The sequence below is a fragment of the Poeciliopsis prolifica genome, unplaced genomic scaffold (assembly GCF_027474105.1).
Source record: "Poeciliopsis prolifica strain line A6 unplaced genomic scaffold, Auburn_PproV2 SCAFFOLD067, whole genome shotgun sequence".
NCBI lineage: Eukaryota > Metazoa > Chordata > Actinopteri > Cyprinodontiformes > Poeciliidae > Poeciliopsis > Poeciliopsis prolifica.
Genome location: NW_026562442.1, coordinates 1686327 through 1704248, shown reverse-complemented (window position 1 = coordinate 1704248; position 17922 = coordinate 1686327). Strand labels below are relative to the sequence as shown.

Here is a 17922-nt window from a genome sequence, read left to right as displayed (position 1 = left end):
GGATCATCTGAACTATTGCCTTCTGAACTCTGTTCTTTTCCATGTTGTTGTTTTTTAAGTCAGCCTGTGTGTGTAAGGCTCCAAGACGGCGTCAGCACGACTCATTGTAACCATTCTAATCCAGCCATTAGTCAATTAGGAAGTGACGGGCAGCTGTAATGCCCGTGCATTAGTGGGATGGATTAGTTTCTCATTCAGCGGCCGCCTGCCGCCCGCGGGCGAAGCAGACTGATGAAGGACAGCAAACTGTGGCGCCGCATCACCAAAAAGCTGCTTTCGCTGCACTTCGCCTTCAGACGGCAAGTTGAGCCGTGTGCTTGTTCACAGTGTTTACTGATGGAACAGAGCGGCAGCTTAATACATTCTGATTACGCATCATTGAGGCAGAAATATCGCACATTGAGGTAGGGAGTGCTGGTGTTTTTCGTTCTGACAAAAATGAAAGTTAATATGGCCGCTCTGCAGTTACCCACAATGAAGTGTTAAAAAAGTAAATGCATGAGGAAAAAAACTGTTTCTGACCTTTTTCTAAAGAATTTTGACTAATCACAGAATTCCAACCTTTATCTCTGAATTCAGAGTTTTTATCAAAATTCAAATAAAATTTTTAATTTTTTTCAAAATCCTTAAGTTTCACAGAATTCTGACAATTTTTTTACGGAATTCCAAAGTTCCTCTCAAAATTACTACTTTTACCTAAAAAAATCTACATTCTTTCCTCAGAATTCCGACTTTCTCAAAATCCTGACTTTTCCTACAATTATTTCTCAGAATTCTTAAGTTTCTCAGAATTCATGAATTTTTCTCAGAATTTCGACTATTTTCTTGGAATCCTGATTTTATTTCCCCAGAATCCCAAAGTTTTTCTTAAAATGCCTGCTGCTTTTCTCCAACTTGTTTCTCAGGATTCTGACTTTCTTCTCAGAATTCAAACCTTTCTTAGAATTATTCTCAGAATTCTGAAGTCCTCAGAATTTCAGAGTTTTCTCAAAATTCTGACTTTTCTCTCAGAATTCTTTCTAGAATTCTGATGTTTTTCTGAATTCCGACTTTTTTCTCAGACTTTATTTAAATACAAACTTACTTTGTTGATCCAAAGGGATCAATAAATGTCATTGTAATGCATATTACTTAAACATTGCTCAAAGAAAGGATCTTCTGTAGTAGTTTGTGTTGCAGCAAATTTGAAGAAGCCTCTGGCTGAAGACTTTTTTCTTGCCGGTCTCATGAAGGTGATGTCATAATTTTCTTGATTTTATATGAAGTCCTCCAGAACCAGCCATCTTTACCAGGTTGTTGATCCTATTTAGGTCTAATCTTCTGATATTAAAGTCAGAATTCAATCATTTCTGTGAGCTCTCACAATAAATGAGATTTTCAGGTTTATTCGAGTTCGGTGGGAATGAACGTGTTGTTCTGCAGGTTATTGACAACCAGTGAGGTGAGAGAAAGCCAGACAGCAACCCAGCCTCCCTCCGCTCTCTGCTGGCCTTCTGCCGGCCTCTACCCAAACCCATTAATAGCTCTGCCCTCCAGGAGGTGGTAGGCAGACGGCCCGTAATGCAACCAGAGATATTGATGACCACATCATTCCCCCAAGGAGCCAGGAGAGGAAGGAGAACGACAGGAGGCGTAATAAACTAATAGAGGAAGGAAAAGAGGGAATGCATAAAGAGTTTCACCTGTGTGCCAGAATCACTGAAAGCAACCCAAATGAACTTTCCGAAAAAGTTAAATCACTCTCATGTATATTGCATCTGAGTAAAGGGTCAGTCATATTTTATTCTCTGCAAAACATTTAGCATAACACTCTCTTGTTTGTCATCTCACAACACCCTCTTCTCACAGCTTGACAAATGGAAGCAATAATGTTTTCTGCTCCCCGAAAACCACTCACTGGGTTATTTCCTCGACTGGATTTATGCTGCTCGCAAATCCCAAGCACATTCGGATGGAAAACTGTTTGTGCATTTTTGGGAAAACAAAAAAAAAAAAAAGAAACAAACAACAAAAAAAAATAACTCTACAGAAGCTTCAAAGATGCTACAGCAAATAAAACTGACAATAAATTGTGCGTCTGTCAAAACAAAGAGCCACGAATGAGTCTGAAGAGAGAAGAAACCTGAGCAGCGTTAGTGCGTATGGCAGACTGACGCTTATTTAATACCATCTAAAATACCATAAACAGTAAAGCATTATTAACTTAAACTGCTTTAACTTGCAAGAGAAAAAACAACCAATTCCATCAATATTCATCAATATGAAAGCGTCTTTGACTTAAAACAAACTCCTCTATCTTGCTGATGAGTTAATTGTAGGTTAGTTATTTCAAGTGTACCAAGATATTTGCACTAGAAACTACACAAAAATACTTGGTCAAATTTTGTGTTTTTGCGGTGCATACTTGGACACATGAAAATTTAATATCAGATGAAAGATACTGATTAATAATTTTGATTAGGGTGTCCTAACTTTTGGTTGATCTCAGGTTTAATTACAATAAGGTTAAAAGTGATCGAATACACTTCCTCGGACAGACCAGTGCCCGATACAAATCATGCTCATAACATTTTGTGCACGAAATTATTAAAAAAAGAGATTTTTGTCTCTTCAATTCAGCGTCTACTCAACATTCACACTCACACATGAAAATGGCTGCAAAAAGATGTGCAATCACACAATCATAAATTGTTGGAAAACAGAAGCGGAGGAGTAAAACCGGCTGACCAAACGTGCTGGAGTTCAGCTTGGGATGCTAGGTAATGGGCAGAACTCTCCTGAAGTTGCTAGGTAACTAATGTGCTGTTTTTGAAACAACTTGCTTTCCAGATGTCAAAAAACACAAACTTACTGTAAAAAAACCCCTAAAACTAAAACAGAAAACAGTTGGGTTTTTTTTGTTTTAATTATTCAGGATGATTTCAGAAGCAGTTGAGATTGAAATCGAAATATAAAAACATGCAAACTGTGAATTTTGAATAATAGTTTGGCTCTAATGTTTGGTGTTTGCTATTATTCTTTTTTTCCAATATTAGACGTTTCTTGAATAGTAAACACTGAAAGGGTTGATGCAGTTTTTCTCTAGGAGTTTTCCACAAATGCCAATATGTCAGAAAACGACTGTATTCTTAGAGACAACCTACCCATCATCATCAAACCAACTGGACTGAATCACAGTGAGATCCTTTGCAGTTCTGTAAGTCCATCTGACGTGAAGATATTTATTCTCCCAAACATTCACTACAGATGATTCTCTTTGCTCTGTCTCCACATCTCGTCTTCCCAGAACATCAAAGCCGTCTTGCTAGCAGGGGGGCTAAAGATGCTGGAACGAAGGAGGCCGACGCATCAGAAAGCCTTGGATGTTTTTCCTCTTCGCCCCGCCACGTTCGCAGAGGCAGCAGCAATGAGCAGGTTGACATGAGGAGAAGGCTGGGATATGCAGAGATTAGTGCAGGCTGATGTCATTTGTTTTATGTAGGTGTTTTTTCGGGGATGTGAACGTGCTGCTGCGTCAGCCTAATCCCCCTCAGCCAGGGCAACGCATCACAATGACAAACAATGACACAATCTGCTGCTTTTATTCGTTTAGAACGCCGCTGTAACCGCAGCGTCGCCCCCCCCTGGGGCTCAGGCCGGCCACCGCGGCAACATGTATCCCATCAAAACTCATTTCAACAGGTGCGACGTCGGAGAAGCCAATTTGCGCGCGGCGTCCCGGGATCAGACAAGGGATTTGAACTGACACGGTCACAGAGGCTGGAATAATCATCACACTCAGTGTGGTGGAAATCATTTCATACTGAGATATCTTAGCCTTTTAATATCAGGGGTGAGCTTCCCCTCAATGCCATCACATCGGCTCCTTCTTTTCTAAAATGTTCAGAAAGTGGAGCAAGTTTCAATTTTGCTTGTGTTGACCCTTTGACAGATGCACAAAATGTCAAAAAAACTAAGACCCTCTTCCTGGCTCTAACTGGTTGTTTTTAGTTAACACCAACAGTCCCAAGAGGAGATTGATCTTTTCACAGATAGTTGATATTTTTTATAAACGTTACGTATTGCAGCTTTAAACACACTTAACAGAAGTACACTGCTTCTTTTTTTAAATAGAAAATCACCCACACAGAATATTCAACATATCAGCGATGCAGCTGATTATTGAGGAACATTGTAACGAGTCTTAAACAGCCGCTTTTCATGAATTGCACACCATCAACAGGAAGCATTTGTTCCGCTTTCCCCGCAACGCTTCTGAATTTTAGCTTCATTTTAATACGAGTTCCGTTTGATTTAGGTCCCAATTATGTGAACTTTTCCGCTCCAAAATGCCACCGATCCACCATTCCCCAGCCAACCTCGAACTCGTCCGTTCATCAGATCAAAACCCACCTCCACAAATAATCCCTCACCAGAAAGCTGCTGCCAGCGACGCGCAAACTTTAATTGGATCCTTTTAATAGTGCTCACTATGGCCACTTCCAGCCATGTAATTAGGTTTCTCTTCCTATAGGGTTTAATGGTTGCTGGGTGGGGGAGTCAAGCAAAGCAGGGAAAGAGAGAGAGAGAAGGAAAAAGGCCAGATTCTCCGTTTTACACAAGGCTTAATCCAATTTCACCCTCAGAGAAATCATCTCATGCCATATATACTTTTTCAATAAGGTTTTTATGGGCCACCGTAAAAACCACAGCGCAGTGTTGAATATCCAGCCTCATTGATTTCTTTGGCTGCGAGAAAAGTGGCCTTTAGGTTGCTTTCAGTGTTTGGCTCGCACCTTTCCAACAGACGATCGGGAAATGTTGCATTCCTAAAATGGGAAACTCCCAAAACTGAATCCAAACCGACAGGACTTCAGGAATGATTCATTTCTGCCACAAGCGGAGTGATTAGACAAAGTCAATCAAATGAATAATAAATGAATAATAAAGGAGGACTGGATGGCTGGACAGAGGGAAGAGGGTTAAAGTGGACAAAGTTTTCTGGACGACAAATTGTCCCAGACGTTAGTTTTCCGATCATTTTTGCATCACATAATAATGATGCAATAACAATACTAGAAATTTTTTTTTTCTATTTTTGTCTTTTTCTACCAAAGAAAAAAAAAGAATGAATTAGATTTGCACTAACCAATGATAGACACAAAAGAGCAAGTTAGCAAGGATCTGTTAGGAGATCGTTAGCGATAGCCTCAACCACTAGCTAGCTAATAAAGGTATATTAGGAGATAAAGTAGTGGAGAAAAATAGAACAAGTTCAAGTGTTTTTTCAGGAAAAATTGTCAAATTATGTTGTGTTCCAGCAAATTCGACACCAACTGTTTTGATAACAACAGCAACAAACTAAATCATGCACAGATTCAAGAAGATCAAATAATCGCAGCCATATATAATGGAAAAATGGAAATCTTCAAATCAGCTGTAGAAGTTCATGTGTTCGCTCTGCTGGATCTTATGTGTCCCTCTGGGAGTTTGCATCTACCACTGAAGGATTTCTATTCCTCTGGGAAGCTCATGTGGCTCAAAAATTAAAATAAAGCACCAAAAACATCACAGGACGCTTCGCCTGATAACAAAACATTTAAATTCAGTCCAGTCTGAACGCAACCGTTTCTTTTTGGGAGAATAATGTCGACTGTAAGAGATGCAGCAGCATAAAATCACCAGCAGGACCATCTGCCAGCGGCTTCATTAAATTCACTCGATCACATTCAGACATATGCAGCGTCTGTACAGGCTGCAGGAAGACGTTTACCTTAAAAATCCATTTTGATTAAGACTAAAAGATGTTTTCTGGTAAAATCATTACTGCCGCTAAAGCGTGCAGTGACGAAACAATGGCGGCACGACTCGCTCCTGTTGCGTTAACCTTTTTCACTCTTTCCCACCTGCTGGAAACCTCATGAATTAATCTGCCTCCTTGTGTTTGGAGTTAATGACGGCTGAACGGAGAGCAGGCTGCACACAGGCTGAGGCAGGGAGGCATTCCTCTGAACTAACGGTGACAACAATGAATATATATGTAGCTCATTAATGTTGCTCTTTTTGGAGAGGTGGGACTTTCACAGGTAACATTTTGCCACTAAAGGGTTTATTTCAAGATAAAGTGGCTGTCAGTAAAACCATATGGCCATGAGAAGACATTTTAAATAATATCTTAAAAAATAATCTTTTGCAAATCAGCTGAAAAATTGATAAAACAGCAACGTCGATTTCATTATACAGAAGAGATGCTTTCCTTGCAATCGTTTAGACAGACAATTTGAATAATTTGTGTTCATTTTAATTCAAATGGTCTGTATTGGTGCAGATTTGTTGGCTGCACATCCAGGATGTGATTCTCCCGATTTACCACATCCCAAAGGTTTTCCATTGGATTGAGATCTGGTGACTGTGGAGGCCATTCGAGTTCAGTGAACTCGTTGTTCAAGGAACCAGTCTGCCCAATTGGTACTAACGGACCCAATTGGGCAAATAGCAAGTGGTTATTTGAGTTACTCTTGATGTTCTATCAGCTCCAGCCTGTCTGGTCATTCACCTTTGACCTCTGGCATCAACAGGGCGCCTAGTGAATCCAGTGAACTGCTGCTCACTGGATATTTTCTATTTTTCGGACCCATTCTGAGTAAACCCTAGAGATGGTTGTGCGTGTGAAACGGTTTTATTTTAACAATTTTGTGAATGTGAGGTTTGTCAAAATTTGTTTATTAAGTTTAGTCAACAAACTGTTTCTCCAGACTTTTGTCTGTGTTTTAGGTTCTGTTAGCTCCTCCCGCTACACCGCTCTTGGCAGTTTCTGCATTAGAATCAACTCTGTGTTTTCGTTACCAGTATTATATTTAAGAATATTTTGTTTTGAGCATGTTTTTAAATGTCATCCTTGTCAATGTTGCCCATTTTACCTCCGTTTAATTGCACAAACGTCAACTGCTGCTAACTGCTCATTTGTTTAATGTCTTGTATTTTATTTAATATGTACATTAATGACATTTATGCACAAAAATACTTGTTTCATCTCGTCTTTCGGTGAAGACAAAACACGTTAGTCCTCTAAAAACTAAACCTGAAACAATTTCATAGTTTCCTGTCTCATTCAGACGTGTTTATTCCTTTCTACTTCTTATTATTGTTTAATTATTTTCTGTTTTGCTTAATTTTAAATATATTGATCTGAAAATGTTCCAAAAATACACTTGAGCTGAGCTAAAAATACGATAATTACAAAAAATGATGTACCTAGGAGTCATGTTTTCTGATACAAAACACAGAATGCTGCAGTTCACAGATAGCGGCATTTAAAAGCAATTTAAAAACAGCAATAATGAGAAATGACATGCAAATATGCTGCGTTAGAGGCCTAAATTAGCTGTGGGTGTCTTTGTAGAGATCCTAGTAAGTGATTTATAAATAATGACAACTTCTTAGAGCTTCAATCGGCATAAAACTCTTAAATTCTCACCGTTTGTGTGAAATTGAATGTCTGAGCGCAGATTTAAGCCTTTGTGGTGTGTTTGTGTGTGTTTCTGCCAGATAACCATGCAGAGTGCAGCTTTTTTGTTGGACTATCTTTTCCTGCGTGGATCCCACAGAAGCCCGTTATCGCCGACCCTCAGAGCCCCCCACCCTTCAACTCACACTGCCTCCAGAAAGCAGAGGCAAAAATAAATTAAAAACGTGAAGAAAAGGAAGAAATAAATGCTTTTCTTCTTGACAAAGAGGCAGATATTTTTTTTACAGTCTATGGAGCCTGTAATTTTCTGGATGGGTGAAAAAAGACAAAGATAGTGAAGGAAGTGAAATATCTGGTGATGTAAGAAATACAAAAAATATAGTTTAGGCGAAGAATATAGAAGAAAAAGAAAGATGACGCTGCCTGTTGTGAGAACACATAAATATATGAGGCTATGCTGTCATAATGGGGTCGAAACACAGTTTGCATCCAGATCTAAGAGTTGGAATTAAACAAGATAAGACTGAAATTTTATATATGACAAAGCACTGCAGGAAAGGTGGTGCAAACTGGGAAATCAGGAGACATGATCTTCCCAAGGCCCTGCAGAAAAGGCAGCTTCTACTGCAACTTCTTCCTCAGACTGAGTTTAAGTTGGTGGAGAGGAAGAATTGGCAAAGGAAAAAATGAATTCAAGGCCAAGACTGCAGGATATTACTGCAAAAATCGTTTTAGTCTGGATACTAGCGTAAAAGCTAGCATGTTCACCCCTCAGCTTACATGTTTTTAATTTTTCCCATTTGAGTTTAAAACTATTTTTCAAAATGGCTGCCATTTTTTAACCTTTTAAACCGATTATTGGCATAAAATGCTACCAATTAGTAAAAGAAAGTTGCAGCAGTGTTTTTTAAATCTTATGCTAACTGATGATTCGCAAATAAGTGATTTATTGCCATATTTAGCTTTGGTTAACTGTAATACCATACACACGATCTGATGAACGCTGACAAGAAATACAGAAATTTGTAAATGAATAGCCTGAAGAAGAGAAACTCTTGAATTAATCAGAGATTCACACAGGAGCTTCATGTTTTGCTCTATGTTTTCCCCTTGATGAATAGAAAACTTGGCCTTTGTGTTGCTGTGCTTTTGTTTTTTCCTCCACCGTCTCGTTGAGCACCGCTGATCCTTTAGCAACTCAGAAGTCACACAAAAGGGCAGAACAAGAGAGAAGACTAATTAGGACAAAATCAGAGTAATACCACAGGAGGATGAGAGATGAAAAGAAACCACAGAGACTTGGAGAAGAGCTGAAGAACGGCTTTCATTTGATTAAATTTCATCTGAATGAACTTTCCCTGCACCTTTAACAGAAGTGCACACAGAAACTTAAAACGACGACTTCAGGTTGCACAGTTGGACGCTAAAATATCTTTAAGAAGCGAATTGCTTGTAGAGTCAATTAAGAAGAAAGCTACAGTTCAGCCGACTGATGCACATGTCAACGTGGCTTCTGGATTTAAATAAAAAATGCTAAACAAAATTACTTCTCATTTGTCCTTGATGTTTATTCAAGCTAAAAAAGAGAGACAAGAATAAGGAACGACAGATGCCATCTGTGCAGTTGGAACCTCACAGTGAAATTCTCCAACATGTTTTAATTTTCTAGTTTGTTAAAAAAAAACAAAAAACTAATTGCATGAGATTTCCGTGGTTCTTCCTTGGCTTTATTTCATGTACCAGAGAAATACCACAGGAAGCTAATCTTGGCTCCATCGCTGGTGCAAAACCAACATTTCCAAAACTAGTCTTTAAAAAAATCATAATAATTAAATACAACTAGAAACCAGATAATTTTCTGCTGGATAAAAGATTTTTATGCAAAGCAATGAACCAGAACTTAAAGTATAATTTAAATTACAACACAAATGAGAACAAGCAAGTAAATAATACAATAAAACTATGTTTACTATCCTAGCATTCCATCATATGTTTAGTGCTACTATTTCAAATCTGTGAAATGTTTTTTAAAAACTGCTATTTCTCGTGAATGAACTAGAATATCTCCACACTTATTCCCATTTTAAATTAAATTAATTAACATTTTCTAGAAGGTTTTCACTGTTAAAACCTCAAAAGTGAGTTTCCAATTATGTTACAATGATTAGCTAGCAAGCTAGCTGGCTAGCTAGCTAGCCCCCTTGCTATCATCATAAGATCGAAATTCTTGTTTCCATCTCAGCTTTTTAGTCTGTTTTCTTCAGTATTTACTAAATTATCTGATTATTTCAATAACTGAATAATCACGATTATTCCGATGAATTGTTTCAGCTTTAGATTAATCTCTAAATTTGTAGAAACAACCCGTTTCATTTTTTAAAATCCAACTAAACCAAAATCTGCTGCTAACTACACAACAACTTTAGGAGTTAAGAACTTATTTACAGAATAAACAGCTGCTGGTTCATCTCTTAAAAGCATCCTCCTGTGTCAGCTCGTTGTCTCAACTTCATCCTGCACTTCATTATTGTATTTATGAGTCTAAATAAAGCAGAAAACCATCATGCCTGTCTAAGCTCTCCGATGCATATTCATACTCAGTTTCTCATTATTTCCCATTAATCCACTGCAGGCTCAAGGCTGTGGAAGACGCATTGTGTGTCATGAGAGAGGCCACTCACAAACACTGAAGGAGAGACACACAAACCGCCTGAGAGAGGAAACAAGAGATAGTTTATCACCACTTCCCTCCTTTTGATCCCTACTGAACGGGGCAATTTTCAGTGAATCTAACAGAGTTGGAAGGAAAGTGAAGTGCGGCTTATAAAGACGGCTAGAAAGTCCGATAGACGGAGACATATCTGTTCCAAAGCCTATCACACATCTCATTTCCACCCAATTTCCTTGCAGAGTAATCCATCCCCTGATGGAGCTCGTCGTCTATCCCAACATCCACCCAGCGACGCAGGCACCGCTGTGCTTTTAGGAGCTTTTACATCATGCAGGTCTCCATTTGTGCTGCTCCCCGGAGAGCCTGTGTCACAGAGTGCTGCTGTGTCAGAGATGCTCTTCTTCTACCATCATATTTCAGCGTGTGTGTGTCAGTCAGAGCAGTTGAGGGAGAGTGTGTGGCGTCCTGTTCATGCTGCATGTTTAACAATGTCCCTCAAGCCTCCAGACGGGGGAAAGTCTGCAGCTTTGGATGTAAATGTTTAAAGGTAATTTTCAGCAACAAGGCAGTTCAGGGGGCTTTACATGAATTAGAAGGAAATACAACAAAACATCAACCAAAGGAAATAGAAAAGAGAAAGAAATATAAAAGTATAAAACTACATATTGGTTCCTCATGTTTAAGAATAAATGGTCTGTAATTTATAAACTAGTCTGCATTCTTGTTCTGATAAAACTAGTTGGTACTTTCTAAGTTTGTAGTAGATTTGTAAACCAACAGGAGTTTTTCCAGATCAATAAAGTTTAATGCTAAATGTTCTAAGGAAATTTCTCTAGATAAACTAACAGGAGTTTCTCTAGGTCTTGCTCCGATATTAAGAGTATAAAGCTAAATGTCGGTCTAAAGTAATAAGTACTTTACAGTTCGTCAAAGTAATAAAATAAAAAGTATAAAGCTAAATGTTGGTTGGTTCTCCATTTTTGATTCTTGTTCAGAGTTGCTAAAAATTCCTAAAAATATTAGGAATTTTACAGTGAAAGAAAACTAAAGACAAGAAAAAGAAATTATTTCTGATGTATTTAATCCTTTAAACAGATTTTTGGAAATTTGTGCCAACAACAGACTGGCTGCGTAAAAATATTTTAATAACTTTCTGGACAAAGTACTTGTAAAAAAAGAAGGAAAGTGCCATATTGGCAGTAAAACCGTTGTAGGGTTGTAGAAAGTTGGCAGGATCGGCAGCACTGCAGCAGTCGGAGTGTTTTTACATTATTTTGCTAAGTCATGATTCGTGCCTGGCAACAGTATTTATGAGGGCTTGAAATGAAAAAAACAAATCTAATTTATGCACACCAATAAAGCTATTCTGATTCTCCTGATCTGTATCACATTTTGTCTTATTACAAGAACTAAATTTGAGGGTTTTTTAAAAGTGTGTCAGGCGTTTGTTCTCCATTTTTATTTTGTCTTTTTCAGTTTTGCATCTCAGGAGACATATTTTGCAAAATAGCTCAAGCTCAGTGAAATTACATGGTGATATGTAGAAGCAGGAAACAAGTTTGCCTCAGACTAGCAACTAAATTTGAGTCTGAACTTTGACTAGGCCATTCTGATACCTAAAAAGGAGGTTTTGAAAAGGTTTGGTTCCGTTACCGCCCTAATTTTAGCTCCATCGACCTTCTCAACTCTGACAAGCGTCTATATCCCTGCTGGAAAAAAGAAACAGTTCCCACTGCATCATCACTACAATGACGTAGCACACTCCTCCACATGTTTGATGTTCTCTCTACATGGTTTGAGAAAAATCGATGTGTGTTTTATATAGATCACTAATTTGTTTTGGACAATATAGAAAATAAATCTGAATCTGATCAGAAGTTTAAAAAGTTGCAATAAGAGGACCAAACATTAATAAATTCAATCTGTTTAAAATATTTAAACAGAAAAAACTATTTGAAATAGTTTTTTCTAAAACAAGACCCCAAAGCAGATCAGCCTCACTGCTAAAACTTTTGACCATGAGCGATAACGGCCTGATCGATCACGACAATAACAACCAGCTGCTGCCAGACAAGAAACTCTCAGATTTAAATAGGCCTTCAAACATTCCCAACTCATCTCCTTTAGAGCCACAAAGTCCTTCGCTTTCAGTCAGCTGTCTGCTCCGTTCTCGTTTCATTAAAGGAGCTGAAATATGATGACATTTCACAAGCAGCTGAGACATGAGAAAACTCAGACGAGCCAACGACTGAAGGTCTCTGCGCTTTCATCCTCAGCTCAGGGTTGTGGTCAGGATTTCAGAAACAATTCTGTCAAAGGGGGCTGAAAATCTTTGCGCAAACTTTTCACATCTAGAAAGTTTTTCAAATTCTTTCTCGCAAAACAGCTCAGTTCATAGTGAGCTTAAGTTATGTGGTTGTTGTTTCTCATTTGACAAGAGTTTTTTCTTCCAACAAACTTTTCTGCTGTCTATATGGCTACAACTCATGATTTTTGTTATTGATTAATCAATTTTTCAGGCATTAATCAATTATTCTGATGATTAACAAGACAAAAATTGGCAAATTCTGGAACTTTTTCCATTTAATCCTTTTTTCAATACAGTTTTAGAAATGCATTAAAAGATGTGAATAAAAAAAATATTACATTTCTTTTTTAAATAAGCACAGAAGGAAAGAATCCTTTTAGTGCAGGAGTGTCCAAACGTTTTGCCAGGTGGGTCAAAAATACTGACCGGCCAAAAAAAACCAACATAAAACTAAAACCGTGCAAATAAACTTATAGTTTTACTTTTTGTAGGAGTGTCATTGATTGTATGGCAGCTTGTTTTCTATATTTTGAGGCTCGACTGAATAAATTTAATCTCAGAATAAGAGCAGCATTTGGGTCACTTCCTTTTAAAACTCTTGCTATTTCAGCCAAGTTTAATAAATTAGAAAAAAGCTGATTCGGGTTTAGCATGTCGGCTTTTTAGTTAGTAAAAGGATGAATATTTTGTGTTGAAATTAATACTTTTGATTGCAAGAAACTTGAGGAGTTCTGGGCAGAATATATTTGATCATCTTAAATACAAAATGTGTATATTTGCACTTTTGTAGCTTAATTACTGGTGTGAATGAATTGTTTTGTTTTGTTTTTTACAGCAATTGCCTTTTTTTGAGCCTGTATGCTCCAGGTAATAATTAATAAATTTTTAAATTACTTGACGATTATTTCAATAAATTAATCTGATTAATCGTTTGAGCTCCAGCTGTAATGTTACAAAATATGGATATTCTGTACACTGGATAGAGAAGTAACTTTATGAACACAATGAGACAAGATGGACATGATGAAAGAAAATGTGTACTTTGTTCCATCCTGGCAGCGGACCAAGCATCGGTTCCGACATAAATGAGAAACAAGACTAACGGAGAAAGGCTGGTTTACTTTTTGTTGGCTGACAGCTCCATTGTTCACTATCTGACTCTCTTTGATGACTATCTGCTTTCAAACATTGGACAAAATTAAACAAGAGAACTGAAGGAGCTGTGGACCGGAAAGACGCTTTGTAGAGAAGCAACCCGGTTTTCAACAATTTAAATTACCAATGAATGTATTTGGTTACTCTTTGGAAATTATCTAAATCTGCTTTTCATTAAAAGCAGTTCAGATACAGAGATATTAGATTAGGAATCTGGGGGTTTATAAAAAAAACAAGTATAATTTCAACAAAACAAACAAAAAGTTGTTTTTTTAGCACCTTTAGTAGTTCATACTGCGCAAGCATGTGCTGACAGTGGAGAGAAATGTCTCCCTTTGAAAAGGAAGACAGGCTGAAAGAAAATGTACATTTGTACCCAAGAAAAATAGAAAGTCATGCATTCTTACTAGTAATTAAAACAACTGAGCAAAGTTTAAAAATTAAGTTATAAGTTAAAAGAATGTTTGAGCTACATTGATTTTATGTGACTCAATAAAATTGTTAGAATTATTTTTGTTTCTTTCTAATTAACAAACATACGGAAGAGAATTAGAGCCACCAGGAAAAAAAGATTTTACTTTAATCTCACAATTTTGACTCAGCTTTACTACTTTATTGGTTGGGAAACATTTAAAATCTTGCAAATACAAAATCTTACCACATATTTTTCTCTAGTTTCTAGTACAAATGTCTTAGTACACTTGAAATAAGACAAAACTAACTTATAATTAACTTGTCAGCAAGATAAGTTAATTATAGCAAGACATTTTCCCCAGTTCATAAATAAGATAATCTTCCAATGAAACTAGAACTTTTTAAAAATCAATATGAAGGAATTATTGACTCATATTTTTGCAGTTAGTTTTGTACTATTTCAAGTGTACTAAAATATTTGCAGTCAAAAGAAAACTTGTTTCCTTTCTTAAAGGAGGGCTATACAATTCAGGAAAGGATGTCACAAAGTGATGCAGCAAGCGGTTTTTTATCTGAGTTGATAAATAAGTAGAGACGTAAAGAGAGATGAATTTCACAGCCAAGAGAAGAGCAAATAGTTTACACTAAAAATCTGTATTCTAGGGCTTCATTTGGTTTTGTGACTCACCTCGTAAGTTTTATGGAGTTGTACATCTATAATTATAGTTCCTTTGGTTATTTGTGACCAAATGACGCAGGACTTTGAGGGATTATGCAGCACTATTTGCCGAATGGGTCAAGCCTTCCAGTCGGAGCGAACAAAGAGAAACACCAGCAACGTTCAGGTGAGAAATTCATTCTAGAGTAAAATTGACCCATATTAGCCAATTAGCTTCCATCAGTGAAGAACAGGACACAATGACATGTAGGGTTATTTTCAAGGCGTGGTGTTTAACCTCATTAAAACCCTCCAGGTTGTAATTCTGCGGTTGTTGCCTCAGCAGGACTTAAATGTGTGGTTTAAGTGGCTATTTTACACAGACTAGCTAAACTTCAGCATCAAAACACAATGATCAAAAGAGTTTTTAAACTTTAGTAACAGTTGAAGCGAATGAATCATAAGAAACAAGCTTTTTTTGTTCTCTTTCTCTGATGTGCAATACATTGAAATAGAACAGCAGGAAATACAGTCGGTTCAGTTCACAGCACATGATGCATACTCCTTGTTTTTAAGTCAACTTGCATGAGCTCTGCAGGAGGTTTTATGCTTCGAATGAGAGGAAACTCTGACACTTTTCAACTCCTCTGCTGTGCAACATTATAGTCTCCGTGTTTCATTTTAGAAGAGAACACTCCACGTCTCTGCACTCCGTCAAAGAAAACGCATCCAAATGTACGTTTGTTTGATTTCCATTCAGATATGGAGTGGGAAGATATTTCAAAGATATTCCTATTTTTCAGCGTTATGTAGAGATAATTGCTTGTAGAAATTAAAGCAGGAGAAATATGCTCAATGTCCTGCACCTTATACTTCCAAATTACACCACATCCAATCAAACGTTTAGATTTTTCAATCATTTTTTTCAAATTTTCTTCTTTAAAAACCACAGAAACTGGGTCACTTCAACCCCTACCCATTATATCCAACCATGCATTAACACAGTCACAGATGGTAGGCACTGCTACATATTTTGCCATAAGTTTATGCATATTATAAATTAAATTTCTATCAATTAATTGATTTTTTAAAATACAAAATTAAAACTGTTTTTCTTTAATGTGAAAAATTTCTAACTAAGAAAACAAATATTTTAAAGCCTTAATTGCAATAAAACAGCAACATAAATACTTAGATATGCCGTTTCTGCTCCACTTATCAATAAAATGTAAGGCCAATTAATAACTACACAACAAAAGGTGCAATTAATCATTTAAACATCATTAAACTAGTGTTTATACAAAGTTTATGAGAGATTGTCATCATCTGAGACTTTATAATAGTCTACCTTTAAAACTGAGGATTAAGTGGTGAGCAGAATTAGCTGTAGTAGATCATCAAGGCGCCCCCTAGAGGCCCCCATGGTACTTACAAGGCATGAGGTCAGCATCACTTCAGCTCTGATGTGTCATGATGAATTTAGACTCATTACTTGACCTTTGTTCAGCTGTTCAGGCCTAATTTTTATGCTCTCAAACAAATTTAAGCCTCTTTTTTAATTAGCCTCAAGTTTAAACGATCTGGCTTCTGCTGTTCATAAATTAAATTAACTAAAGTAATTTTCATTCCAAATAATCAAGGATTTTTTTCTTCCAAAGACATTTCATTGCTTTGTTTAATTAAAGTAGAGTAATATTTTCACTATTTCTGACAAAAATCCATGAAATTTTGGATGAGGAGATGTAAATCCCTGTGGATTATAAATATAACTCCTTCACACATTTGGCTTATTAAAAGAAAAAGACATCTTGTTTGCACATTCTTTTGGGATTGATTAAAAGAAATATGATTTATTCAGAGTAATAAATACAGTATTTTAATCACTCTTTGCTTCAAAGCACTTGCAATAATTAGTCCAAGTTATTAAACTAAAATGTGGCCTTCAAAGGTGATGCATAATTCTTCCTTGAGCAGGTTAGGAGAGTTCTACGGGCGATGCAAAACGTTCAGAACTTTTTTTGCGCAAAATCATCAATCATGGTCAGTTCTACATTTCAGAATAAGCTATTTTTTAGGGCCTCTGTCACTTTAAATCCAGATAAGCTGCTGTTGACCAAGGGCCCCAACTCAGTGTTTACACATGCACGTTGAAATGGCTGCAAAAAGATGAGCAACTATATAATCGGACATCTTTGAAAAGCAGAAGTGGAGCCTGCTGCCTAACCAACAAGAATGAAGCCAATAAAATCACTTGTCTTTTCCAGCAGCTAAAACGGCGATAAAACCAGCTGAAACGCAGTTTGGGTTGCTAGGTAACGGGTCGGGCCTTGCTTGGGTTGCTAGGTAACAGGCCTGGGATAGGTTGGGGTTGCTAGGTAACGGGTTGGGATAGGTTGGGGTTGCTAGGTAACAGTGAAGTGCCCGTCAGCTGAGGCTAACATTCCGGAGATTTTTGGAAGGGCTCGTTTTCCAGACACAAAAAACATCAGTTTAATGCCAAAAAATGGCTGTATGTACTTTTGAAGTGCTTGGGTTGTTTTTCGAAGCAGTAGAAACTCAAATGGAGGTACAAATACGTGTAAAATGTGAAGTGAAAGCAACTGTCTACCAAAACACTAAAGAGAAACAAAAAAGACAATGGACATTGAAAGACGTTTGTACTGTCTTGGCTTCTGAGTCAAAGATTATGTCCTAGATTTTGCGATTCATGAATTATGCTGGAACAAACAAATGCTGCTCAGCCTTATTTAACCTCTACGGCTTGTCCCTTACCATATGTTGCTTCATTTCATCAAGCAGGAAAAGGCTCCAGTTGACTGCTAGCTGTACTTTACGCCTACACTACAGTCAGTGCAGGAAGGAAAGCATCTCAGGAGTCTGGGTAACGGTCCTTTTGAGGATGCAAATGAAAACTAATTCCCTTTTAAGGATGCATGCAAACCCACACACTAAACAAGCATCTCTGTGTCAACAAGCGAGTGTGGAGTAACAGACCATGAAGAGCAAAGCGAGGCTTCGACTGCACCATCATCCCCGAATAGACAGGAAACAGACGGAGGATACCAAGATGAAGGAGACTAAATATCAAGGGATAAATTTTTAAAAAGAGAAATCTCAGCGATATGGATGCATCGCAGATGAGAAGGACTAGAGATAAGAAGCAGACAGGGGAAAGCACTGGGGCCTATAAGTGTTCTTATGTCTTGATTTCACTGTGAAATCAAAACACTGTGAAATCAAGACATAAGAAGCTCCAAGGACTTGGGAAT

General features: G+C 37.4%; 1 protein-coding gene and 1 long non-coding RNA gene across 4 annotated transcripts in view; one reads left to right on the top strand and one right to left on the bottom strand.

Moving 5' to 3' along the window:
* magi2a (membrane associated guanylate kinase, WW and PDZ domain containing 2a) overlaps nt 1–17922 on the bottom strand; it is a 191598-nt gene that overhangs the window by 89411 nt on the left and 84265 nt on the right. The window lies entirely within an intron of this gene.
* Nucleotides 2927–7614, top strand: LOC129351500 (uncharacterized). The gene is made up of 3 exons (XR_008604744.1): nt 2927–3196; nt 3287–3414; nt 7528–7614. It is a non-coding gene; the product is annotated as an uncharacterized LOC129351500 (long non-coding RNA).